Consider the following 27,173-nt stretch of genomic DNA (forward strand, 5'->3'; position numbering starts at 1 on the left):
AAAGAGTACGGCTTTGCTGAACTCTAAAAACCTGATTTGGTTGGTTTGGCACAAAGTATATGCTCTGCTGTTTCATCATTTTCCAAACAGATGTGACATACACTGTCTTCCGACAGTTCGAGTTTCTGCATATGATGATTCAAATAACAGTGACCTGTGAAAAGGCCTATTAGACATCGTAGTTCATCCCTATTGTAGTCCAACAACTGTTTGGTTTCAAGCTTCGAAGGGTGAATAAACGCCTCGGATTGAACTAATCCTGGAAGATTCTGCCAGAAGTCCATAAATCTTCTTGCCGTCCAGGTGATCAATGTTTGTTTGGCAAAGCATAAAGCGATGCCAATGACAGGTTCTGGTCCGATGAAGCTGCTTGCAGCACCCTCCTTTGCAAACGAGTCAGCAGCTTCATTACCTTCCAGGCCAGTATGTCCAGGAATCCAGACCAGAGACAATCTGTTAAGTCTTCTTATCGAGGAGAGTCGTTTTTGGCAGTTTGCAATGTAGACGTTTCTCGGTAGGAACCAAGAGCTTCCAACGCCGCTTGACTGTCCGAGAATATTTTTATTGACTTGTGTATGAGGTTGGATTTATTCAATTTCTCCGCACACAATTCAATAGCGTAAATTTCCGCTTGAAATACATAAGTTCTTAGGCAGGTAGATATCTTAGAACTGGGTCAGCGACTAAAAACACCTGCACAAGAATCGGAAGGTGTTTTTGATCCATCTGTGAACCAACAACTATCTGCTCTTAATATTTCCTTCTTCCGGAGGATCCAGTCTTCTCTACTCGGGAATATTACCTTATAAGACAGTTCGTAGTTGACAGTTGGAGGCATAAAGTCAGAGATCATTTTCAGAATGCTGTGACTTCCAGTGTCAACCAACAGTATGTTGCACTCTGCATTGAATTGATTTGTGCAATTGGTTAGCCTCTCTCTCCAGAAGAATGTGGAGAGGAGGTAGATCTAGAAATCTGAAAGGATCTCCATGGCCACTGACGGTAAGTTCAATATGTAATAATGATATAAAGAATTGACTTCACAGTATACAAAAATTGTGCGTTTTTTCCAATCTTGATTCCCTTGAGAATAAAAAGTTATTGGAACAAATTTGTTTTTTTTAAGATGTCCAGCCAAGCTTACAATGCAATTGAAAATATATAAAAATCAATTGATGTTAGGTCCTGATTTTCAGCGGCCAAAAAATAACTTCTAATCCTATCCACATATGAGGAAATATTACATAAAATGTTATGAAGAAATGGTGTCCCATTAAATTTTTGATGTAACTAGAGTAAGTGTTCGCTTAAAATGGGAAAGAAATCGAAGACATTTTTGTTCATTCAATTTTCTTTAGGAAAAATGCAACATAATTATCCACAATAATCCCCACAATAAGTTGATAATCGTAACATGAAATTTATTTGGATTTCCGGTTCTATAATAATGATAGTTGTACCTTTTAATGAATCCGTTTCTGTAAAAAGTATTTTCTTCAGAGAAGGCAACGCTTTTTGTGAAATTTTTTATTTTCCTTTATTTTCCGTTCTCAATTTTATTTTTCATCGTCAGATAAAACTGCAATCTCTTCAAGAAATATGCTTCATCAATTTCTTGTGTAGTTGCACATGATAACTAACACCACTGCAGGAGTTTCCAACACTACACAACTGTTAATCAGATGGTTTTTATCAGTGAATATTATTTTAGCACAACTGATTTTTTCGTAAAGTTCGAACACATTCAAGTATGAATGTTGTCGTTTCTTTGATTAAAAATAACAAACGAATAACTAGGTAAAAATTACTTGAACACAAATAATCGAAGAACTGTTAGGAGTACAATTTAAGATGTTGGTATATGCGGATTTTGATGTAAAATGTGAAGACAAACTAATGAACAGGGTATTCCATTTGAAAACTATCGCAAGAAGTTGGATGGAAGTGGAATTCAAAGTTTCATTTGAAGTACCATGTGTAAATAAATGACGATCAGAGCCTTGGTTTCTGTTTCTCAGAGGAAACAGTAATAATAAAATTACATTATAATTATATAATTACAATTTCAGCTTTTCATAGTGGAGAAATAACTTGCGACGAATCTTCCAAATCGAAGCCGTTGCACAGGTGCCTGATGGTTTCACTTCAACTTTCTGCACGACATTAGCTGGGTTAGTTGTTGTTTTTCCGTATGTATCTGCCACACGTACCTACAAAGTCGTAGGTCTACATGAGTTACTGCTTCGCTTCGAGAGGTGTAAGCGAAGCAGTAACTCATCTTGATAATGCCATCTGAGATGATGGCGAAACGTCGACTATCGAATAGTACACAACGGATGAACACCCGGAAGAACAACACATCATATTCTACCATCCGTGAAAACCTACATTGTAATATATATATATATATATATATATATATATATATATATATATATATATATATATATATATATATATATATGATGTGTTGTTTTTCCGGTAGACAGCTGTTTCAGCCTGTTGGGCATCGTCAGTACCAGGCAGGAGGACCTCAATAGAAAACAAAATGTGAATAACCAAGAAAAGTAGTAAAAGTAGTTGATAAAAATAACTGCGTAAACACAAGCGAGACATAAGTGGAACCTATAGGTGTGACATCCAAGACAACTTGCCAAGTTTTATGTCAGTGTGGTGGCTTGACCAATCAACCGACAACTGCGGTAGCAGAAAATTGGAAAACTATCCTGGAATACCATCGGAAATCGAATACACATGTTTTTAGAAATGATATGATATCATAAAAGGTTAATTTTGTCAAGCTCAAGCGAGACATAAGTGGAACCACCTCAATAACAGATATTCTGCAAATACAATGTACGCCGACATTGCCGAGCCGACATTGCGAGTGCACTCCATTGTTGAAAAAGACATCCCGTAGTTTCAGCAAAGGATGTACAAAAAAATAATTCATGAACTCATCTCGTCAAACAATACCTAAACATCTTTTAATTAAAAGGTCCTCCACATCCGTGCCGCCGGTTTCGAACGTATCAAGCGGTAACTGCATATTGCACCTCTTTTGAAAACAGCATTGCTGCTTCCGTTTACAGAGCTATACTGTTCGGTTAAATTTAGTATAACAAGATGCCCTATTGTCTCTCGACTAAAAAAAATGCTCTTTGTATGCTAATGCTATAAAAGAATGTAATGTCTCAATATTGTTCTTGTTAAATGCATATTAGGTTTCTCCATGTCTGCAAAACATTTCTGTATTTGCACATGGGATTAAATTCAGATGCAAATGATAATGAGTGTAATTCGTTCTCTTTCCCAAAAGTTAATGAATCGTGCAGCTAAGGGAAGACTGGTTGAAAATCTTAGCGACTGGAGAAATGTACAGTAAAATGGAATAACGGGGTCTCTCAGTCAAAAAATCAAAACTCTGCTTTACTTTGCCAAGCTTTCACTTCTAGTGGGAAGCTTCTTCAGGGCCTATAATTTATTGAATTGTGGGTTTTTTTGCCAATGAATAAAATTACAATTCATACTTACAGTAAAAATGAGTAAAAAACAATGAAATGAACATATAAATTGACGAAAGAAAATTAAACATAATTGGATTTTTTTGTTTTGACAAATGTCATACCTTCACATAAATGTCATTTTTCAAGTGTATGATAATTTGATAATTTTTTACTCTAAAGGGAAAGTTGATACAATTTTCATTATTATCATTATGATTTTTGATGGAGTTCCAGTAAGTTACTGTATATAGTGCTGAGATTATCAATGTCATTTCTCTCATTCATACTTAGACTTATTAAATCCAACCATTTCAAGAAAAAGGCGTTTGGATTTTTTTTCTGTATGTGCAACTTTGATATTAGAGTATTTGGAATATGCCCTGTTTCTATAGATTGTTGCGCTAATGCACATGATTTCTTATTAAGCTTTACATCACTTCTATGTGAAGTTATTCTATCTTTAAGAATTCTAGATGTTGTTCCAATATAATCAAAATTACAATTGTTACAGGGAATGTTATAAATCACATTTGACTTTTTGGTAGCATCCGTTTTATCTTTCAATTTGGTATTCAACTTATTTATAGTTTTAAAATTATTTTGGCATATTTCGATGATTTGTTCGTTATGAAAAAGTTTTATGATATTTGAAGATAAATTTCCAAGATTCGGTATAGATTTATGAGAAAAATTGATAGGTGAACTATTATTTTTACATACATTTATGATGAAAAATGACATTTATGTGAAAGTATGACATTTGTCAAAACAAAAAAATCCATTAATGTTTAACTTTTTCTTGTCGATTCATAAGTTCAATTCATTGTTTTTTACTCATTTTTACTGTAAGTATGAATTGTAATTTTATTCATTGGCAAAAAACCCACAATTCAATGAATTATAGGCCCTGAAGAAGCTTCCCACTAGAAGCGAAAGCTTGGCAAAGTGAAGCAGAGTTTTGATTTTTTATTTTTTTACTGCGAGACTCCGTTTTTACTGTATATATATATATATATATATATATATATATATATATATATATATATATATATATATATATATATTATATGTAAATTCGATTATTAATATTTCAGAAGCAGAGTGAGTCGTATGTACAGGCTTCTGTAAAAACGGTTACTAACGAAGCTAGTCACTGTAAGATGATACAGATCGTCATAATTGACATGTCAGGAAAAGTTTGCGTTATCTTTTGACTGAGACATGAAGTGAGTCGAACTCTCTTAAATGAACACACTGTATTGCATCACTAATATTTACAAACCTTCTTCAGAACAATACAAAAATTTAATGATGCTTCCTTCATAAACTCTACGGATTCAAATACTTATTTATTGGTCTAGCAATAAACAATAGGACAACAGATAAATGGATGAGCAAGAGATTTATCAAAAAATAAATTTTTCCAACTTAGGATTCACCAATTTCTTCTTAATTTCTTACATGACAATGCAAGCGTATTAGGAAAACCATCATATGACCGATATTTTGTGAATATGTACAATATTCCACGGGTCTGTTTTCTTTAAAATGAGTATTTTCCCAACTACCCTACATACACAATACCCACTATGGTTCTCTAAAAACATGGTAAGAATAATGTGCAATAAAGAATTGCCCTGCAAAAAATATAAAAAATATTGATCATACCTATTTTTTTATTTGAACTGAAGTAAAAATCTTATGATCCGAGTCAATTTTGAAATTTCATATCCAGTAAGAAAAGAAACGGTGGAATGCCCGGAGCTATGCTATCAGTACGAGTATAATACAAGATCAGAGACCAATAAATACTTTCAAATTGCTAAGTGTACACCACATTCAATAAATAAATATATATATATATATATATATATATATATATGTATTGGTCGTGAACTTCACAATATAAATCCACAAGAAATAAAAAAGTTCAGATTAACAGCATTTAAAAAAACATAACACAATTGGATATTAAATAATACCCCCTTATTCATAATAAAACACTATTGGGTAATACATTTATTCATTTATTTTTTTTTTAATGAACAATATCTTTCAACAGTTGATATTTTCTTTATTTCTCAACTAACCCAGTCGAATATAAATGTTTACATTCAGCAGACGGTGTTGAAAGGTAATGCATGTCCTAATAATTTTTTAATATTTATAAACATTCATTTGATGAATTTCACTTCCATTGTCTAATATGTCTGATATAATTCATTGAATATTGTAAATTTGTTAATAACTTTGAACTTGAATATTTAGTATGTAATCATTTCTCCACAAACTGCACATATTCATTTTAACTCTGAATATCCCTGAAATTTTTTGTTTTTATGTTATCGAGTGTAACTACTTATTGGAAAGCCAATGTCTATGTGTCTATCTATAATCTAACCAATAATCATTCCCTACATTGTGGCGTATGTGATCATTATTATTATTTTAAATGCAATTAAACTTCACGTAGAGAACGATTGACCACATTCATTGTTTTAACGGTCGAATATGAGTTGAACGAATTAATGTTTGGATCGAACGAGAATTTATTATTCAGAACATATTCACCATATTTGTAGAATACTTTATCAGAGGGGTTAACAGAAATGAGTCATTTTCGCGTTTTTGTTAATTTGCCAATCAACATTTTAATTGAACTCGACATATGGATGTGAAATTTTAAAAACCCTATTTCCTGAAATCAGTTCAAAATTCGTATTGTAACGAGAGTGTGGAATGAAAGTGTTTTATTTATGATTGTTTTGTATGCTAGCGTAAACTATGCTACTCAAAATGCAATCGATAACATATCATTACAATGAATATCAAGTCACCTGTTAATATAAAATATTCTGAAATTTATTGTTGATATAATTTAAATTTTATCAGAAAACTTTTCAACTTATGTCACGAATTTGTAGCGTAGCTTTTTTGAGAGATAATAATAACAATAGACCTTCACTTCTTAGATTTACAATGCAAATAAAAATATTAGACTGAACAAAAAAATTCACTGAACAGAGAAAAGGTACCGAAGTAATTTATCAATTCTTCATCAGTTTTTCAGAAGAAAAATATAAACAATAAAATCAAGAAATGAATGGAATATGAGTTGAATATTAGTACACAAAATAATACTGTAATCCGCCATTTCTGGCAATATAGCCTTCTGCGAAAACTTCTTGCCTAAGACTGGACACCAGTCATAGGCAAGAATCCAGTTTCAAGGTGCCAGAATTGATGGTCCACGAAATATCCTAAAAATTGATTCCAGCATGTTCCAGGGTTCCATTTATACACCACAATATTTGCTAAGGAAGTTTGAAAACCGTTTAATGAAGATCGTGAAATTATCAGCTCATATTCTGAGACTTTTAGCATTACCATAAGGAGAAGTAATCATGGAGATCCTAAAAAAATCAGATTCCAGCTTATATTGTTTGGTTTCATCAATTCTAGAAGTATGAAGTAGAATGAGACACACGACTCATCTGATTATCGTGTATAGAGAAAAGTAATCTCAGTTTCGAAAGACAAACATAAGTCACACTACAGATAAATGCTACAAAATAGTTTGAAAGACACTGTAGCTTCATTGACGTATTGTATCTAGCTACTTGTTCTGTCTTCTAGTGTGAAGATATCATTTGTTTGATATTAATCATAGTCTTCCAGAATAAGTTTTAGTTTTCAATAAATTGCTTGCCTTACATTAATATGAAACATGACCAGCCGCCTTTGTAGCATTTTTTGTATCCGAAGTTTCAATTTGACAGCCCTATTTCATTTAGGTATTCTAGGTATATATTTCTGGAAATAATGTTTCTCATTGATCAATTTCCTAAGCCTGTAATAGCAGCAGAAGTACACAGAAAAAACCACTATCCTATTTTCAAGTATAGTCCTATTCTTCAAGTCATTCAGATTAAATGAATTATCAATAATGCTGAACTGATATAAAATTATTAGGGTTTTTACATCCGAACAAAAATAGTTTCCTGGGGAGTTCTACTCATCATTTAGTTTAGTTTCAATTTATCATTATTTCAAAAAGTAATTTATATCATATTGACTCGAATCTCAAACATTAGATTCAAATATATGATAGAATCGGCTGAGATTCGATAAAATCCATAACAACGCTTAATTGTTAGATATTCACCACACAGTTTTACAAAAAGACAATATATATATATATATATATATATATATATATATATATATATATATATATATATATATATATATATATATAAATATATGCAGCTTGACTGCATTAACCTTTCTAGATTATATATATATATATATATATATATATATATATATATATATATATATATATATATATTTTATATATATATATATATATATATATATATATATATATATATATATATATATATATGGCTCATTAGAAAATTCCACCAAAACAATGAAATTTGCAAAAAAAAATTAGTGTGAAGAAAGTAGAGTCACCAATAACGGATGGTTCTACATGAATATACAAAAATATAATCTATGGTTTTATATATATATATATATATATATATATATATATATATATATATATATATATATATATATATATATATATATATATATATATATATATATATATATATATATAAGAAAGTACTTGATAAAAATAGCTGCGTAAACGTAAGCGAAACATAAGTGGAACCACCTAATGGTGTGACACCCAAGTCAACTTGCCAAGTTGTCAGTGTTGGTGGTTTGACCAAACAACCGACAACTGGTGTTTCCACTCATGTATCGCTTGCGTTTACGCAGCTATTTTTATCAAGTACTTCCTTGGTTTTTTCTCATTTCGTCTTCAATCGAGGACTGCCTGCCCGGTACTGACGATGCCCAATAGGCTGAAACAGCTGTCTACCGGTGGCTCTTAAACTGAAATCAATTTGGGAATGATCAAAAAGTACTCATCTATTCATTTTTTAATTTTCATGGAATTATTTTTCAGCAGTATATATATATATATATATATATATATATATATATATATATATATATATATATATATATATATATACAAAAAATGAAAATTCATGGACACAACACTCCAAAATAGTGGGCAAACCGCAAACACGTGTTTCTGGTTATTGGCCTCATCAGCGCGGTGCAGCCAAGTGCAAAGATGGGCAACACTTGTTTGCCGAAAATAGGAAGCAACACATACGTACGGAGCCAACAACAGGAGCGAACCGCTCATTTGTGGTTCCAGTCAGAAGACCCAGAATTCCCAAGCTACATCTGACATGACCACGTAGGCAGCTATAGCTACCTGCGTGACATCCGGGTCCAGGATATAAATAAAGATATAGATGTTATTGAGTGTGTATGATATAAATCAAAAATGAAAATTCATGTACACAACACTCCAAAATAGTGGGCAAACCGCGGACACGTGTTTCTGGTTATTGCACCGCGCTGATGAGGCCAATAGCCAGAAACACGTGTCCGCGGTTTGCCCACTATTTTGGAGTGTTGTGTCCATGAATTTTCATTTTTGATTTATATCATACACACTCAATAACATCTATATCTTTATATATATATATATATATATATATATATATATATCAATATATAGCTCCCCTTTGAAATGAATCACGAAACATACGCGTTCTTATTTTTCAATTTTCAATTTGGCACAGCTTCGAAGAGCGCTATTTAATTTGATGGTGGTTGGGAAACATTCAAAAGAACGAAACATAAAAAGAGAAACAAGACTTAACTGATAGTCGTATTTATAAAGTTGTCTCCTTCAATTTATGTCCATGTTGCTGGCCCCTTGCTGAAATCTGATTCAACACAAATTGCCGCAGATATATCATTAGAAGGACTTAAAAAAATTACGTTTTCTCATTCAATCAATTGTATATGAGTATTAGAAGAAAATACGGGATGATTTGTTCGTTATAAAAAAACGGGCAATATTCCTGGTTGGTTCACCCAAATATGCCAATGTCCTATAACTGACGTTATTGCATCTTGAATATGGGTAGACCAGGTCCATGGCTTGCTTTTGTAGTTTTTTGGAAAGAATGTCTTTTATAATATCTACCTTATAACCATTATTACCCACGATTTGTTTGATCAAATTCAGCTTTTTCTGGAAATCCCTATTAGACAGTGGAATATTCTATAATCTGTAAAGCATACTATTGAATGCAGCAACTTCATGCTGGTAAGGGTGTGTGGTGGAATGATGTATGATAATGTCCGTGCACGATGGTTTGTGAAAAATTGCAAATTCATGTTTATTGTTATTTTTCGTGATGGTTAAGTCAAGGTAATTTATTGAATTATTTACCTTCCTCTCAGTGGTGAATTTTATTGACGGGTGGATGGAATTGGCATATTCAATGAACTTGCCTTATTGCCTATCTGTACCAGTAAAACATACTAAGATATCATCTACGTATCTGTACCAGTACAAAAAACTGTTAGCTGATTATTATGGATTTCATACTCTATGTTATCCATGAAAATTTCCGCCAGCAGGGGTCTCAAAGGGTTTCCCATTATTAGTCCTTCACTGCATGAATAGAATTTTCCGTCAAACTGGTAATAATTTTGAGATAGACAAATGGTAAGTAACTCTACAATTTTCTGTTTTACCAATGGATTCACGTGGTTTTGTCTAAGAGACACTCAACTAGTCCAATTGTTTCAGTTGGCGGAATACTGGGAAATACATTTTGGACATCGAATGATATTCTGTATTTTACAGCGTAAGTAAGATTTGGTTTTGTTTTGTAAGTCAAAAAGAATGAGCCCTCAAATTGACGATGTTGAGTTTGGTCTTGTCTTTTTCATATTAAACTTTTCCAGCACTGTATTGTTGGCATCTTATGTTATATTTATTTCTTCACCAATATAAATCTTTAGATTCTTCACAATTGTATCCAATCCTACCTACATGATTGTAAAATCAAGAAAATCTGGAACAGGCAGGAATAGAAGCAGAACATGAACCTAAAATTCTTAATGGTTTCGATTACCTAATGGTTGAAGAATATTCCCAAAAAAACTCATTTTTGTTCTTACTGTGAGCACAATCGATTCAAACAGGTAACAAATATTATTGAGGGTGTTGAAGGAGCTCACAAAGGAGTGAAAGTAATCTTCATAATTATTATTGTTGCTATTTTATTTAATCTTGTCGTGAACTGCTTTGGTTGGTAAACAAGACTCAAGGTATTTCATTACGGCACTCCTCAAAAATTAGATGACTGAAAATTAAGATACAGTGCGATGATTTACATATCTTTTTCACAACCTCTTCAGCTAGCAAAATCTGAACAGATTTCTCCAGGATTCTCGAGTGGAAATACTTTTTCACAGCCACGCCACTTGCCACGTCAAAACAAATTGTGAGCCCTTACCTATAATTACTCGAGACGTGTTGGTATCACTATGAAATGAGTTTTGCGGTTTGTTTGGAGAGAGTCATTAATATTTCTTCGTCAGCCTCACAAAGCAGATGTCGACCTTCTGACTTGGTTTAATTAATGAAATGTTCTATTTGGAATTGGGGTGATTGGGGGTGACCTATACAAAATATGGTCCCCGTAGAATGATTGATAACTTGGGACAGTGTCACTGTGGTGAATCGGAAAGTGCTATATTCGCTATATTCCATATATGGAATGATGAATATATTAATTATAGTTAACTGGTCTAGTGATCCAATGACTTACTTTCAGAAAGATAGGTTATATAATAGGATTAATTATTCTTGGAGAAACAAATATTTTTTCGCTAATGTTTCAATGCAAATTAATGTTTTCTTCGGGTCTCGTAAAGGAGTTTTTCAGTGTGGAAAATATATCTTGTTTGAGAAACATTAGACATATTAGAGACATGAAAATTGAACAAAATGAGTTGCATAATGAGGAATAAATCTTTCTATGTTTTTTTACCACTTTCATTTGTTACTGCAGTTTCGTCCTACTCGTATAAGAACATTTTTTCATACTTCTCAATTATTTTGATTTCAGAAGAAAAATATTTCTTCTAATCCATTTCTAAAATAGGATAACAATTTCAATTCGTTGTTTTTGATTGTTTTCGAAAAAATGTTAAAAAGTTGGTTATTCGTCACATGCATCACATGAAGAAGAAAAGACAAACACAATTCGTTGTGTGTATCCTGAATATTCTCTGATTTTCTGGAAAACATGATATGTGGCTTTATCCGTTTAAAACCAGAGATATTTTTTTTCTAGAAATTATCATAAACAACATATTTTTTTCTAACATTGAAAAATTCAAGTACATGTCGCTGTTCAAAAGACCAAATGAATTTGAAAATAGTACACCAATTTTTTGAAACATCAATGATGAAAGAAGTTTTCCATATGGCACAGTTATTTTGATGGGTACAGTATGAGGAACTCAACAAATTATTAGTGTGAATTTCCTTGGAAATAATTAGGAAAAATAGTTGATGTTCATAGGTTGAATATATGTCGAGTTCTTGAAACATTATTATACATACATATGGGATAGATGAAATGCTGAAAAAGTCAGTATACAGCCCCTTTCTTCTGGGATGAGAAATTTGAAATTCGAAGGGAAGGTATATTGATTCACTCTATATATTTTTAGACCAATTGATTAAATGATGTAACACAAGTGACGGTTTTCTTGAAAATGTCACCGTATGAGCCATTCTCTCTAAATTCGATATCACGGAGGTATGACTTCATCTATGGAAATATTGCATAGAACTTGATATAATGAGAAATAAAAGACGATGTTTGTCATAGATACTATGCGGTTCATTGTTCTATGTCGGTGAAATTAATGCATTCTATGCCGGTGCCGACACCGACTACCAATTTTCCACTAGAGAAGAAAAATTTCCCGCATAGTATCTTGGTCATTTTTTGTATTACAAGAGGTACATTTTAATGTTAAACTTGAAAACTACCACGTTTTATTAAGATTCTTGAGATACTTGAAGAAAAAATTATGATAACGTGAAAAAATTCAATTCTTGCATTTTTATTCGAAAACTGAGCAAACACCGTCTTTTGTTTCTCATAAAATCAAGTTGTTTGACAATACATTTTTCCATAGATGACTTCATACTGCTGCCATATTGAATTTTGAGAAAATGGCTCCATTTGAAAGAAAGTGGTCACTTATGTTGAAACGTTGAAGAGAAGATCATTCATTCTATCAAATGGTTTGAAAAATATACAGACTTCTATTTAAAATTCATTGACTTGTCTTCCATCTTCGGTTAAACCGAAACAGGTTCTTAATTTCTCTTTTATTTGAAATATCGGCTTCAACTATACTTTCGTTTCGAAATTTGAATTTCCCTCTCATAGAAATAACTGAATAACATCGTATATAATGATTTCGTTGTTACACGGTTCAGAAAATCATGGAAATGATTCCTTTTCTATCCACCACATCGTAGATAAATTCCTAATAATTTTCCATTCAACTTCAACAGTTAATATCGAATCGTTATTTTCATCTCGAGGGAGTTCTCCGATTTCCCTTATCAAATCAACCGTATTGCTGTAACTGGACAAAAAGTATAAAAGGAGATGTGTTTGACAGTAGTAAATACAATTAGATCTTCACTGGTGAAAACAAAGAGGCAGTTAATGAATATAATTAAGGAACGAGTTATATAAACGAAGTCACTGCTTCGGGAAAAAAAAAACTAAAAATTGTATTCGAGTAGAGCGAAGCTCTGATAAACGGATCGGGCTCTAGAATAAAAAGTTCTTTTTTCTGGTTCACAACTTGACAAATTAGTTCAAAAGTTTCGATGGATCCCCAATGTTGTGTAACTTCATTGTATTGTCTCTGCTTGTTTAAAATTCCCAAAAAAAATAATTATCTGAGATGAAGATTTCATTTATTTATTTTCAACAATAATTTTGTAAGAGGTTAGATTTTGTTAGATAAGGTTAGTATCTCTTGTACTGAGTAATCAGCATTTATTATTATTATGATTATTGAAGAAATGGAATGAGAGGTTTGCTGTGAGAAAAAGTTGTTTTCTTATTAGTCAATGGGCTATGCTTGAAGACTGGCAGTAAACAAATCTAAAGCAAATGGAACTTCAAACGTTCAAGCCAGTCTCTATATACCTACACAGTAGGTTTAATGGACTGACGCCTATCAGAAAACAACTACTCCCCTGGCTAATACCACGAAGGGCGTTGGAGTATATCAAGACAGGCGTCAGTGCAGGAATCTTCACAGAAAATGTCCTGCATATGCCAACAACTACTCCCCTGCATAGCCAGGGGAGTAGTTGTTTTCTGATAGGCGTCAGTCCATTAAACCTACTGTGTAGGTATATAGAGACTGGCTTGAACGTTTGAAGTTCCATTTGCTTTAGATTTGTTTACTGCCAGTCTTCAAGCATAGCCCATTGACTAATAAGAAAGTTTTTCTTCCTTATTCAGAGGAATCGGGCAAATTACGGATATGCAGTTGGTTAGTACCTCGTCCACTAGATGGAGTGACATTTGGTGATGTTCGCTCCAACTTCGGAAGAGGAATGAAATACTCTGAAAGAATTCCGATTTCCAATTACCCATTGGTCCCTCTCAAGGCCAATGATCAGCCAAAAGGGTAGGGGAGCTGGTCTCCAAACCTGAATGAAATTAAGATGGATTTCGATTTTCAATTGTGAAATATCATTGACTTTAGGTCGATGATGGTCACTATCTTGCACTGATGAGTGGCTAATAAGCCCGAAACCGGTCTGCAAGTGTGCCCGTTCCATAATTGAAGGTCGACTCTTTCAGTTGTATTGCCAATTGCATATGCAGGACATTTTCTGTGAAGATTCCTGCACTGACGCCTGTCTGATATAATCCAACGCCCTTCGTGGTATTAGCCAGGGGAGTAGTTGTTTTCTGATAGGCGTCAGTCCATTAAACCTACTGTGTAGGTATATAGAGACTGGCTTGAACGTTTGAAGTTCCATTTGCTTTAGATTAGAAAAAGTTGTGATAAAAAAATTGATTTTCACCTTCGAAAAATCCGAAAAAACTGGGAAAAAAGGATAGACTGGCACAGAAAACGGAAAGTTCTTTCTGAAATGAAGACAAATTATTCCTGAATTTACAACTTTGGAAACAAGAATGGGGAAAAAAGAAAGTTTTATGGGGAGGAGGAGAAATGCAGATGTATACAGAACGGCAGAAACTCATACCATATGACGTGATCAAGAATTATGCTACTGAACATTAGTCAAAAAGTAGTAGATCTATACTTAAGGTGTCGAATATATCTAAAGTAGCTCTTTGGAAAACTGTATGCTTACCAGTCATATCTATACCGATTGAAAAAAGATGTAACAATTGAATCAAGGGAGTACTTGAATTGAAATGAATATGTGAGAAAACAATTCATAATTCATCGAGCAAGTGATCAAATAATATGTCATTTATTCTTATGATAATTGAATGAAATTAGGAAAGACGGGTTTTTGGCTTTCTACTTCTCCATCCTTATACGAAAAAATGTGGAAAACTCCCGAAGAAAGGAAGGAACTAATCAATTTCAAAAAAATTACTATATATACAATGATGTGTAGATCATGCAAAAAAGTAACTTTCAGACACAAACTGAAAGAAGCCGTTTTGAAACAGCTGCTTTCATATAAACATTGAATTACACAAAAGAAAAATAATTTCGAAACAAATACTTTTATATGAACACTGAATTATACAAAAAAACACTTTTCTCTATTCAGTTTGTATTTAAACATTATATTTTTCTCAAAAATTGAAAAAGATTGCAACTTAACCACGTATGCAACAGCTTTCGAAATAAACCTAATCCCAGCAATAAAATTCGACACAAAAAATAAATGCAACCGGACACGATAGTTGGTAATTCGTAACATAAACGGTCCTTTCGTCGTTTTGGAACATTTCAATTTTCAGCTCGTAATCGTCGAAGAAAAACGGCAGCTGAGGCTTTTCCGACGATTATTTTTAATCGCTACATTCGCTACAGCAGCTCAAATAATAATTTTTAATAGGATTTACCCGGTAAATTCCGCACTAGTAGTTGGCTCCGCTCTTAGTGTATAATTCAACAGCTTTCCGTCTCTAGTTATATTGAGTATCTTCATTGGGAAAGTTTAATTTCGAATTATAAGTGTTATGTGTTGAAATGTGACCATGAAATGATGTTATAAATAATTTTTTTAGTTATATGAGAAGAAGTGCTAAAGTTGCTTGTCACTTTGTACAGTCAAATGATCATGTGATAAGTTCTTTATTACGATCATTAAGAAATATACAGTGTTATGAAACAAAAAAAAACTTGACTTATAATCACATGCTACTTCCACGCCGTTTTGACAAATAGCTCAACCTGAAGACATTTCAATTTTGTTCGATCGAAAATATTTTGAAAGTTACCTTTGAGATATCAAATATGCTCCCTAAAGTGTTTGTTGATTATAATAGGGAATGTTCCTCCTGACGAAAATCAAGTAGTTTTCATAAAAGAGCTCTAAAACAATGCATTTTAAACTTATCATTTCAACCTTTTTCTTTGAAAAATTATTTAAATACTTGAAAAAGAGGAATGGAATAATGCATTCAACATTTAAAGGGATTTGATTCTATTTCACCATTTGGCAACATCGGTTATAGGTAATAAAGGACATTGAATCTGTTATCTGTATAAGACAAACAAAGATGACATATTTCAGAGGCGTGCTGTTCTGTTCCGAAACATTCTGTAACATATGTCATTTTGTACACCTAACCTATCTTTCTCTATATAAATAAATAACAAAACAACTGTTGTTTATGTGGCTTGTGGAGGTGGTATTGAACTTTCATTTATATTTTGAGTTAATTGTTGATTTATAAATATAATTTTCCTTTTTTAAAGTAGAATATCTGGGTACGTATAAATTATTTCAACTTGATATAGGCGCTGTTGCCAATATGTGAATTAAGAACAAGTCCCTTCAAAAATTAAAACCCAACATTTGAAACATCAATTTGAATACTTTCCGAAGTGCATTTGAAAAACTCATGAATTAAACTCAACTTTATTTTGTTCAAACTTGTATTTGCTGTAATAATCCAAATGAAGGAACATTTTGACGTTCATAAACCAAGAATTAGTTTATGATGCAATATATCGCACAGAATATAGTACAGAAACGCAGAGCCTTTCAATTCCAGCGACATGATTGTTGCTAGATATATTGGTGTCTTTTTTGACCCCAACGAACTGATTGAAGCAGAAAGCGGAATTGTATGTCCTGAAATTATTATATTCGTTCTTTCAGAAAGCCAAGAGCCACACACAAAAATGATCCGACAATCTATAGTATCAAAGTTTGGCCAGCAAACCTTCATGTTACATACGGTCGAAGGCCTGAGAAATATCAAGCATAAGCCTTATTCCAAATATGGGTGACATACGATAGAAGGTCGCCTGTTGATCTTTGTTTCCGAAAGTCATATTGATGATCGCTCAAGATGTTAAATCCTTCCAAATTTTTAAGGATATTGTGGTTAACGGCTTTCTCCATGATTTATAATATCACTAAAAGCAAAGCGACTGGTCTATAGTTATTTGGAAGATTTTCCTTGCTTTTTTTAAGAATAGGCTGAACGCGAGCAATCTTCCAACAAGGAGGAAAAACCCCTTTCTTGTCATACAGGTTAAAAAGTCTGCAAAATACTGGTGCGAGTTCATTTGCGCAATTTTCAAGTACAATGACGGGCACTTCATCAGGACCAGGCGCCTTGTTGATATTGAACTGTTTCAAAATTCTCTTGACGAGACGTAGAAAAGTAATTTCCGATATTGTGGATTATAGTGTGGAAATTGGTGCCATTTCCAGAAAATCGACTGTGCAGTGGGTCGCAAATTGTTCAGTTAGTAGATCTACTTTTTCTATGGCTGTTGTTGCAATTGAACCATTCGCTTGTGTTAGTGTTGGAATTGTGGATTCTGTAAGTTTTGATTAGTAATTTTAGCTACCGACCAGAAGGATCTAGACCCGTTGGGATTGACAAGCAGTTTATCCCTAATTCTCTGATTGTGAAGTTCTTTGCTTTCATTTATTCTAAAGGTGCGTATTCACCAAAAAAGCGAGCACGAGCGAGCAAAAGCGAGCACGAGCGAGCAAAAGCGAGCATTCGTGTATGTTCGTTCGTATTCGCTCATGTTCGCTCGTGTTTGCTCAACATATTGATTTCTAGTCCACACCAGAGCGAATATCTTCAAGTTCTTAGTCGTAGTTGATCCATCTACTTTGTGCGAGCAGTGCGTGCGCGGTAAATATGTCTGAAGGTGCATATTCACCAAAAAAGCCAGCACGACCGAGCATTCGTGTATTTTTGCTCGTATTCGCTCATTATTGATTATTGATGCAAAATACTCGTTCACTCTTGTTCGCTTGTATTCGCTTTTTAGGTGAATACGCACCTTAAGGTGCGTATCAACCTGAACACTAGCGAGCATTCGTGTATGATTGCTCGTGTTCGCTCGTGTTTGCTCGACATATTGATGTCTCGTCCACACCAGAGCGAATATCTTCAAGTTCGTAGTACCGCTTTCTTCTTGATCTTTTCTGAATGCGAACAAGCATACGTTCGCTCGCTCGCTAGCCCGCACTCACCAGAGATTATTGATACAGAACGCTCGTTCCCTCTTGTTCGCTCGTGCTCGCTTCTTTGGTGAATACGCACCTTTAAGTTTGCAGCTGTTGCGAGCATTGACAAACCCAGTTCGGTTTTCGGCACTGGGATTTTTGCGCCACTGCCGGTAGGCGAGATTTTTGAAGGCTTGCTCGCAAATCTTCCTGAGCCAAGGTTTGCCGTTAGAAGACGGCTTCTATCAGCCATGACAGATAAGAAAATCAAATATCTATGTCTGATGATTTCATTTAGATGAAAGAACGCGGTTTATATTCATTTTCTAATGGCTTTCCGAAGGACCGGCTTCATTTTTAAAACTATGACGATAAATCTATTCGTCGATAAAAGATTGTTTGCTGAATTTAGTGTTATTAGTTCTCTTTCTGCAAGAGTGCAGTGGTGGAATGGTAGATGTCTCCAATGTTAAACCGGATTATTTTTGGAATGCAGAAGTTGCCGGCCCCTTTATTTTGATTCGAAAAAGTATCTTAAAGTTCCCTTTAGACTTTTTTCATTTGTACCAGATTTCTTCATGTTACATGTTAGATTATTTTTAGAACCTCAATTTTTTACCGCTAGCAACAAATATCATTATAGCATTGGTTAACGACTGTAAAAATAGTATAAGAATTATTATTGACCTACATTGAGTTTCCTTCAAGTAATAATAAAAAAGCACATTTTTCCATTAATGATATTATTAATATAAATGCTTCATCAAGCGTCTTCATACAAAGGTACAAAAACATTTATTCAGTTTTTTACGAGTACATTTCAAAGAAAACTGTTATTACATGATAATTTGAACAAAACCTCATTTGCTTATACTGGAGAAATAGAATTTCGTAAATCACCTTTTAAATAATTTTATTTGAGATACTAAACGATACTCTTTAGAAATAGAAGCTGGATGAGTGGATACATAACGGTTTCCTGATATTTCCACACAATTTTACTGAAAATAGTTTTTTTTCTCGAAAGATGGTATGTAATTAGGAAGTTGAAAATTTTAAAAAGATATTCGTTGATTTGAAAATATTGTTTTTCACATTTTGAATGCTATATTATATATTTTGCATTGAAATTTTATAAAAACTAGAGCCCGAAGTATTTACCGATGTAGAATAAACCTTGTTCTTAGTAGAGGTTATTCAATGATTTTCATGTAAGTTTTTTGTGAATTCAAAACAAGTACTTTTACCAAACATCAAAACTACAACTCTACTCTCGAGGCGCGTGTTACCAGCCTAGTTGGCCTCCGAAGTTGGAAATGAAATACACAATACAATTATTGTGTTCAATAATAGTCTTAACATTATCAAAATGAAATCTCTTGAACAAACTCTAATTATCATTCAAGTCTTCACTCGAATTTTTTCTGCGGTATTATATCGCAACAGAGAAAAAACAACAATCATTTCTATCGGATTAAAATTGTAATACTCGCATAATTATGCCCAATCTACTCGAATAATATCACTCATAGAATGAATTCAAAATTTTGATATTACAATGAGAAATAAAAGTGAGCGACGTATTAGTTACACAGAAACACAGATAATAGTATGAAATCAATAAAACTGAAATATTCAGTTTGAACTAACAATATAGGTATTGTTTGTTTTTAAAAGCAAATACGGTCGTTTCCGTGAATTAATATGGAAGTAAAAATAGTAATTTCATTTTGTTAAAACATATTTTACTAGATAGATTGTTTCATTCTCCAAACAATATATAACAAAATAACTATAGTGAGCATGAGAGAAAGCGTGAGCGTAAGGCTGACCGCTTACGATGGTGGATTAATAATAATAATAGGTTGTTAGAGATTATAGGTAGGAAGAGCTGTTACTTTTAATATTTCTCTCGTTTCTGAGGTAGTGTGAATTGGAAGAGGGTATGTCTATTCGTTAGTATATCATGTGTACATTTTCCCCCATTGACAATTTCGTCGAGTATGTGTTTTTTCAGCTTTTTCATCTTCATTACTGGTTTCTATCAAAAAGGTATGAGCACTTTCCGTTTCTTCAGTATTGTTTCATCATAACTTTCACATTAAGATATACAGGGCGTTCCAACGAAACCTTGACCCCCCTCTGTAAGTCAGAAACGGACGTGTAATCGAAAATTTAAAAGAACACGTCAATTTTCATTCCCAGGGGGAGTAATTCTGATATGTCAGGTCTTCTAGATTTGTAGAATTTATTTAATTAGTAGTAAACATTTTGAAATAGACAACACTATTAGTTTTTTCTGCACTGGTAGTTTTTGTTGAATATAGTTGTTGCAGAACAAAAAGTAGATAGTTAGCCACTGTCTTCTTCACGAATTATTATACAAGCATCCTTGTTCCCTGTTTTCCAACATAGTTCATTCCACTGAAGAAAGAATAGGAATTGTTGCAACCTATTATCGAAATAATGAATGTGATAAAGATGCTGCAAGAGTTCATAATAGGAATCATCCAGACCACATCTGAGCTATCAGTACGTTAATCAGAAGAACTGCGATAGATAATTGTTCGAGAATGCCGATTTCTGATTCCGGATATCTTCAATAATGTAAGTAAGGATTTCGTATTATTGTATGGGACTAGATGGAGAGGTCACTTTGAACACTTTATCCGTTGCCACTGATATCACTTTTGTGAAAAAATAATAATAATAATAAGACGAATACTCACCGCAGATGACCGAGTGTTCGAACGGATATATGAGCAGAGAGGGTCGAAGAGAGGAGTCGCTGGATGTAAAGAGAACCTGTTCATCGATAGATGTGTAACGCAGGACTCAATACAATATAAGCGTAACCTCTCTATGGCCTGAATCGATTACCGTAAGGCGTAAGGCATTTGATACAATTTGCGGTACCCGACAAAATAGTGAGTTGCATTGAACAACTGATACCACTTTGGCGAACTCGCTTCACCATAATATCTGGTCACCCCGGGAAACCGGAGGCACAAGGTCACCCATTTGTTTTACATGGATGATCTTAAACTTTATGCCTCTAGAGAGAAGGATCTCCATCAATTTTTGTGGGTGGTGGAAGAGTACACGCATGCTATCGGTATGAAATTCGGGATAGACAAATGTGCAATGGTCCATCTCAAAAGAGGACGATGCGGGGGACTACGAAGAGGATGTGCAGCTCTTAGATGGAAGCATACTACACCATCTGGATGTCGGAGACACGTATACTTACTTCGGGGTGGAACAACGCCACTCACAAAAGGTAACAGCAGTGAAAAACTCTCTCCGCGGCAAGTATCAGCACAAAATTCGACAGATCTGGTCATCGGAACTGTCGGAGAAGAACAAAGTTGTTGCAACAAATATGCTTGCCGTTCCAATCTTACTCTACTCGTTTGGAGTAGTGAAGTGGACTCGGGAAGAGCTGTATCAACTCGACGTAAAGACCAGAAAAATTATGCATCTCTATAAGAGTTTGCATCCCAAATCGTCCGTTCCACGGTTGTACTTCCCCCGACAACAGGGAGGCCGTGGACTTTTGAGTTTGGAGTATCTACATGACAGAATGGTGCTGAATACAGCCTATAAAGTCGTCAGGAGTTCGGATCCCCTTCTCTGAATGGTCCTTGACCATGAGAGAGCAGGAATTGGAGCATTTCTCTTTAGGGCAGCTGCCCGAGCAGCTGATGAACTCGGTATAGTTTTCGACCCTGAACGAGGTGACCACAACTCTGTCACCGAGTTGAAATCCGTTCAGCAAAAAGCTCAGATAAAAGCCTCAGAGATCACCTTACTCCTGCGGAAACGCAAGGATAAGCCAATGCATGGGGTCTTCTTCAATGACATTGGAGACCTTGGCTTATCAAAGCGCCTGACTTTCGCTTTTCTCAGGTCGAGGGGGCTAAATTCGGAAACTGAGGGGTTCATCATGGTTTGCCAGGATGGTGTCTTCAACACCTTAGTCTACCACAGTCGCGTGATGGGTATAGAGTTTCCTGACACAAGGTGCAGGGTCTGCCGCGAGACGCCCGAGACCCTAATGCACTTGCTATCAGCATGTCCAGAATATGCGGTCTCGGCCTATATCCATCGACATAACGCGGCTCTAAGAGTGCTATATTACCATCTACGGCACTCTTACGGTATTGACGGGACACCGGTGTTGCCCTACGCTCCGGGGGATATTGAATCCGTTGTGGGGAACGAGAAGTGCCGAATTCATTGGAACTATTCGCTCATACTCATACAAGCTCATACAAGCTAATAAGCCTGATGTAGTCCTTCTCGACCACCAGAGGAAAACGATATTTGTCGTGGACTTTTCAGCTCCTGGCGAGACAAATATCGTCAGAAAAGAGGAGGAAAAACGGATAAAATATCGAGATTTTTCCCTTCGAACGCCGCAGACTCTATCCGGATCAATCTGTCAAGTAGGTTGTTCTGATTATTGGAGTCCTTGGTGGAATGATGCCCTCTCTACTCTGGAATCTTAAAATCATACCGGCTTGTCGCACTAAGGCAAAAATTTTAGCCGCACAGATGCAGAAGGCTGTCATTCTTGGCTCACTTCGCTTGCTCAGGGCACATGATTCTTGGACCCAATGATCACTTACCCCACGGTGTGGGGAGTGGTCGTTGGTTGATAATGCTGGCGCGCCCCTCGAATGTATCACGGCTTGGGGGGATAGGACCTGACCAGTGCACACTACGGTGAAAAAAAATAATAATAAGGCATTTATTAATCCGAATTCATAATTACATGACCAGTATGATAATACATATATTTTGTGATATACAGATTAATTGGCCTATTGTCAACTTTCTGATACGAGATCAAGTGCTGTTGAGGCCCAGAGGTAAAATGCATTTACTGAGACTTAGATTTAGATTATTATATTTCGAATATCATGAAAACTGCAAGTTGACTACTAAATATATTAATGTGTAGATAGCTTCTCTTTTATTATTCTTTTGAATAACGCCATCGATTTTGTGAAGTCAGTGATCAGGAATTTATTCAGAAGATTTGACGTGCAGTATGTGAAGGAACGTTTGAATATATCTTTCTTATGGGAGGATACAGTATAATTCCTCTTCTACGGATATTTACATTATGAACATGGCTTCTGAAGATGATTTTTTTGTGTAAATAAGGAGGTTTTTCGTATTTTTGAGTTTTATAGAAGGAAAAGGTTGTATGAAGTAGTCTTCGATTATACATATTCATCCAGTTCATTTCCTTCAGTTTATGGGACACTCTCTATCTTCGCCTTATACCAAATATCAACCTTAAACAAGAATTTTGTAATTTCTGAATGCGTCCGGAATCTCTATTATCTAAACACGACCCATATATGCTATCACAGAAGTTCATGTGTGACAGAACAATTGAATCACATAGTTCTTTCTTTGTGCTTTGATTTAGAAATTTTCTCTGGGGGTAGATCATTCTCAAATTAGTACGTTCTGAAAGAAATAATCACATTAGCCATACTAATGTTCAAAGATGCCTGCAATTCTTCTCTGATTCTATTACAAAACAGTATAGCCATGGATTTTTTTGGATTGATTCTCAATAAATGTTCATTTGATATTTCAAAAAGTTTTTTCAGATCATAGTTGGAGGTATATTCTGCTCCTGCAGTATCTGATGGGTTAAAGGAAGAGTATAGCTGCGTGTCGTCGGCGTATAGATGATACTTGCAACGAGTTAATGACTTTACGAACTGTGCAGTATAAATTGCATAAGATAATGGACCCAAAATACTCCCTTGAGGTATACCAGTGGTGACAGTAATCGCCTTCGATATCTCATTTTTATACACTACTCGCTATAATCTGTGCGTTAGGAATGATTTTATCAAATTGCAAGCTAGCACAGAAAAGCAGATATGATTTAGAACTGCCAGTAGAATTCTATGATTCAACATATCATAACATAAAACTTCAACATTTAATTTCTCAATAACGAATGAACCAATTTCGAAAAAAAAAATACAGAAGTGATAGAGGTACAAAAGACCTTTTAAATGATGTATCACTCAACCCCCCATGTCATTGAAAAAAATAGGGGTGGTAGTTGCTGAACGCAGGGGGTGAAGTTTCGGGTATGACTTCCATATTAGAATTAGTCCCCTTAGAAATAAAAATTGACGTGTTCATTTCTGACTTACAGGAGGGTCAGGTTTTCGTTGGAACGCCCTATATATGGTTGTACCTTTCAGTTTGCCGCTGGAGTTCTTTGGTATCCGAAGTTTGAGAAGGTTGTTATTTAGTAGAGAAAATATAGGTCGCGTTTCATTTTTCGGTTATATTCTATGACGCACAGCAATTAGTTTTCTTTTTATCTCATTGGCGTCAAATAGTTTTTTAGTGTCTGGATGTTTTTGGTCCATCGCAGATATTATATGTTCGGAGATTCGCCCACTAGAAGATTTTATTCAAATGTTCACTTGGACTATTTGTTGGTAATTTTTTCGCTAAACTGAACAAGGGTGAGCTCAATATGAAGTATGATTGCAAACTTATTAGATGGGCTGAAAAGTTCGTAAGCTAACACACAGAAGACGAAACTAGTATTAAATCTATATAATTTTTAATTGATCCTAACCTTCAAAAGATACGTGTACAAATTTCATAGCTGTCGGACAGTTAGCTTGTGGGATGGAACATTTCGAGTGGAGCAAGTTTTGTTAGTTTCAAGACAATGAATAAAAAATAATTTTGTATGTTGAAAAAGCATTTCTTTTTGGCAAACAACTACTGTTGAAGCCAAGGCTTGGCTTGTTAAACAACATAAGGACTTTGCACGAAGAAAACCAACTGTTGAGAAGTGGTTTGCTAAATGTAAACGAGGTGAAACGAGCACCGAGGACGATGCACGCAGTGGAAGCCCCAAAGAGGCCGTTACCGATGAAAACATCAAAATAGTATATAAAATAATTTTGGATGAACGCAAAGTGAAGTTGATCGAAATAGCTGAGGCTGTGAAGATATCAAAGGAGCGTGTTGCACATATCGTGCATAAATATATTTGGGTATGCGAAAGCTCTTTTCGAAGTGTGTGTAACGCGACCTCACAATTGACAAAAACAACAACGCATTAATGATTCTGAGCAGTGTTTCAAGCATTTGTGACAATGCATTTGTGACAATAAATGAAACATGGCTACATGGTTTCACAACAGAATCAAAACGATCGTCATCTGAGTGGACTGCACGTGGTGAAGAGACTCCAAAGCGTGCAAAGACGCAACAGTCATCGAGCAAGGTTATGGTATCAGTATTTTGGAATGCGCATGTCACCGCTTATCTTGAGAAGGGAAAAATGCGCCCATTTGAAAAAAAAAGAAACTGCTGTTTCATCAATACGACAATGCACCATGTCGCAAAACAATGGAAACGATGGCAAAATTGCATGAATTGGCCTTCGAATTGCTTCCGCATCTACTATATTCTCCAGATCTGGCCCACAGCGATTTTTTACTGTTCTCGTACCTCAAGAGAATGCTTGCCGGAAAGAAATTTAGCGCCGATGAGAAGGATGTGTCGAAATATTTTGAGAAAATCTCGAACCTAAAAAATCATAGTCAAAAATGATTTTAATTATTCACATGCAACACCCTGTATTTTTGAAACTAAATAAACCTCCAGTTTCAATTTGGCCATGTAGTTTTTCTGTAACACGTACGCGAAAAATTAACTTAGAGGTATGAAATATCAACTTAAATAACCTCACCAACAGAGATGATTGATGACTGGCTTCTCATTGATACTGACCTGGAAAAAAAAGCTAGTGTAAATATTATTCGATCATCAACATTTTTATATGTACAAGGTTAGTGAAGAGTATCAATAGGTACGGTCCCTGAAAGTTAGATGGAACATATTTCCAATGATTTTTCATGACACGAATATGCAGGTCCCATGTGGCCACTTATTTTCAAATATACAGGATTCTTTGAAAAATGTATTATATTAAAGTGATCTTTTTGAATAAAACATCCCCTTTGCCATTGCGTTTTGAAGTCGATTCCAAAAACTCCATTTCAGTACTGAATCAGTCTGTGAAAACATTTTTTTTTGGACTTTGGTTCAGATATTCACGACATTTTTCTCGAATGGTTTCCTTACATGGTGTTCATAGATAACTGGTCAATTCTGTTCCGTTAAAAATATCAATATCTTCAAATGGAACATCCCAACGTGAAGGTTTCCTGATTTCTTTTCGAACAACTATATTTTCAGGAATACCCTGTATTTAAAAAAAATATTTTGAAACATGGTCTCATGTGATTTGCATTTCGTGGCATGATCAATATGTTTTGTTTATCTTTCACGCACTGTCTCGTTACTTGTGACTCTCCTTGTATATTTTCAATCATACCCTACTATCATTTTCTGATAAAAAAAAAGAAAAAAAATCACGAAGGCATGCAATCGTAAGAGGACCACAAGTATTTTTGGAAATGAAAAAACAAAATTTCGTGTTAAAAGTTAGAATTTGACGAAATTGAGTTCAAACTTCGAACTTGGGAAAATAAAATCGAAATTCAATGAAGTTTCTAGTTCACAGTAGGAATTTTCAACTTCAACTCTGAATTCTGAATTATAATGAATTCCATTTCGAACCCAGAATTTTATTTTTCAGGAAATATGTGATTTTTCGTGAAAAAAATCTGAGATTTTTAAAGACCATTCGACATTAGTCTATACTATTTCCAAACATTCAATATTAAGATCATTCAAATCTTGACTGTAAATTATCTTTCCCTTCAGTTCATTTCTTTGAAATGATGTTCTGATGAAAATTCACTCAAAGTAGTTAACCATGCATCTGGTTTATTGAATACCACGGCTGGTCAAAATGAAAAATAGTCTGTCGGAACCTTTTGGCGGTTTTTTTTATCGCAAAAGCAGCTTTCAACACTGAATAGATGTTCAAATTTAATGCATAAATTTAACGCTAGGGACAATGCGAACATGAAAGGGTATTATTAGAACCATTA

General features: G+C 34.4%; 1 protein-coding gene across 5 annotated transcripts in view; it reads right to left on the reverse strand.

Annotated features, from left to right (window-relative positions):
* The window catches only part of LOC111507432 (uncharacterized), a 544,290-nt gene that overhangs the window by 197,724 nt on the left and 319,393 nt on the right, over positions 1–27,173 (reverse strand). The window contains exon 5 of one of the 5 annotated variants that reach the window (XM_074177939.1): positions 25,904–25,944. The exons of the other annotated variants lie outside the window; for them this stretch is intronic. The gene's annotated coding sequence lies outside the window, so the exon portion shown is untranslated. The remainder of the gene's footprint in view (positions 1–25,903; positions 25,945–27,173) is intronic. 5 annotated transcript variants of the gene reach the window in all.

This window comes from Leptinotarsa decemlineata, unplaced genomic scaffold, assembly GCF_025532065.1.
Source record: "Leptinotarsa decemlineata unplaced genomic scaffold, Ldec_3_MD MMD2_tig00003335_RagTag_RagTag, whole genome shotgun sequence".
Taxonomy (NCBI): domain Eukaryota; kingdom Metazoa; phylum Arthropoda; class Insecta; order Coleoptera; family Chrysomelidae; genus Leptinotarsa; species Leptinotarsa decemlineata.